This window comes from Alosa pseudoharengus, unplaced genomic scaffold, assembly GCF_046254945.1.
Source record: "Alosa pseudoharengus isolate Yale_2024_CS ecotype anadromous, Long Island Sound unplaced genomic scaffold, YU_APseudo_1.1 YU_APseudo_1.1_scf_7, whole genome shotgun sequence".
Classification (NCBI taxonomy): Eukaryota; Metazoa; Chordata; class Actinopteri; order Clupeiformes; family Clupeidae; genus Alosa; species Alosa pseudoharengus.
The window spans coordinates 1,253,449-1,255,948 of NW_027468859.1; the positions used below are offsets into that span (position 1 = coordinate 1,253,449).

At 42.4% G+C, this 2,500-nt stretch overlaps 1 protein-coding gene across 1 annotated transcript in view; it reads left to right on the forward strand.

The window, feature by feature from the left end:
- Positions 1-2,500, forward strand: part of gata4 (GATA binding protein 4) — a 26,108-nt gene that overhangs the window by 19,726 nt on the left and 3,882 nt on the right. The window lies entirely within an intron of this gene.

Sequence of the window (2,500 nt, forward strand, 5' to 3'; positions counted from 1 at the left end):
ACACACCGCGTACGTCTTGTCTAGTTTCTCATTAAATTAGTAGTATCCGAAATGTGCCCAGATGTCCGCTTTCCAGGCTTTGGGTGCTTTTTTAATTACCCGTCTATCGCGGTCATCTCCCTCCGTCATCTTGATTCTTTAGTGTTGTTGTTATGCTAGCTAGTGCTGCCGCTTAGCATGTAGCTACAGGCTGCGCATGTCATTACAACGTTGCTCCGGAACTGCCCCCAGAAGTAATTGAAACTTCACAACTTTATTGTCCACTCAAGGCCAGAAAATAAACAGTGACATAATCGATTATGGCACGTTGCCGCATCGATGCTGAATCGTGCATGCCCTGCATTGCAGTACATCGCCGAATCGATTATTGTTGACACCACTACTATCTAGTGAACCAGCCCACATCTCCACCAGTTTAGAACCGAACCAAGGGATGCGTCATCAACAATGGGTGTTGCATGCAAAACAAAAGTTAATGAGATGCATAAAGCGGAGAATAGATTGTCCCGTAAAGAACGGCAGAAATGAACTGTTTAAAATGCTAGTCAACGTCTGCAGTGTAATGCTAGTTGACTAGTTTTGTTTACTCATGGCAACAGTTGCTAAGGACGGAAAACTCATGCTGTTAGTCTTCTCCCCTCTGAGCGGTGAAGTGACACGCCCACTCCGGTTCACAGGAAGTGACACGCCCACTCCGGTTCGCAGGAAGTGACACGCCCACTCCGGTTCGCAGGAAGTGACACGCCCACTCCGGTTCGCAGGAAGTGACACGCCCACTCCGGTTCGCAGGAAAAATGATTGTTTTCAGGTTCAAGCTCCGATCCAAAGTGCCATGTTCCGAACCGTTTTTTGTTTTGTACAGTGTGTGTGTGTGTGTTCTAGTGTTCTACCACGGAACCCTCCTGCCAGGCTGTGAGGGTTAGAGAGTATACGCACCACGGCATCCCTTATGGAATCAAATCACACTCAAAGGCTTTGTATGTGTGTAATCACCACATGAGACTGTAGAAATTATTTCTGTGAAAAGTAACTGTCAATATTAAAAATATGCACTACACTTACAAATCTGTTCTACGGTACAGATCTGTTTTACAGCTACAAATCATCCTACAGTTACAAATATTTGACCATTACAAATATATTCTTCAGTTTCAAATCAATGCTCACTTACACAAACCTGCCCTACAGTTACATGTTTCTTCGGCAACTACACTAGTGTGTGTGTGTCCTCATGAGTTTATATCTGTGGACACCGGTGTGTGTGTGTGTGTGTGTGTGTGTGTGTGTGTGTGTGTCCCATTATGAGTTTTTATCTGTGGACACCAGTGTGTGTGTGTGTGTGTCCTTATGAGTTTTTATCTGTGGACACCAGTGTGTGTGTGTGTGTGTGTGTCCTTTTGAGTTTATATCTGTGGACATTAGTGTGTGTGTGTAGACAGGGGCGTCATGCAAGCCAAAATTCAGGGGAGGGGGGGCACAATCAGGCATTTTGGGGGGAGGGGGGGGGGTCATGTTAGAGGGGGCCTGAGATTTCTCCCCCTGGACATTTTGAAATTCTGGCTGCTAAACATCCCATTTCAATGCAGTTTGGAAGGGACAGAAATACCTTAACAGAGCAAACAGCAACCCTCCTCTATCTGAGGACTAAGATAAAGTATCTATTTTGTAAGTTAGGTTGGTGAAAGAACTGTAAGCTCAAATTCAGCTCATTACAGTGTAAGCTCATTAAAGCATGTTCAGACACACACATTTACACTTAGGCCTACTACACATGATTTTAAAAACCATACCATTGCAGTTGTTATGATTTGATTGATATGTGACCTAAGAACAATCTTACATTAAAAAAAGGTGTTGAGGTCTGACTTTGTGGTGCCCAGAAATTAAATTTGAATCTTAATTCATGTGATGAAGGACCTTGAAAAAAGTTTGACAGGTTTCAGTGCTGAGTAAGGTAAACACTAAATATTTGAATATTTTACTACTAGTAATATATATTTTTATTACCATTATGGCAAGCAATAGGCTACCTCATTTGTAAGTTGCTACCTGCAAATCATGAGCAAGTAACCTGATAATAACCTAAGTTATGAGCACATGAGAGAGACTATTATACTTTCTTGCCCTCTACATCACGGTCATACATAGCTATCCTATGTATATAAAACATCTGTAGGCCTCCTTTTGAACGGTAGCCTATCCCTTTTCACTACATGGATTAGCTGCCAGATACGTGACTAGAACAAGTGGAGAAACATCCAATGCGATGCCTTGGTACAGTAGGCCTAATGTTATTAGGTTGGATTTTGTAGTCACTGCAAATGCAACACCCTCGTTTCTATGAAACTGAAAACAATTGAACCAGGAGACTTTGCCAAATATTTGTAATATTTGTAAGAGTAGCCTAGGCTACGTTACACTGACACCATGTACAGTATAGGCTAACGTTAACGTAATGCTCTGAATTCGCGGCCAACATCAAATCCATAGTTCTAACTTT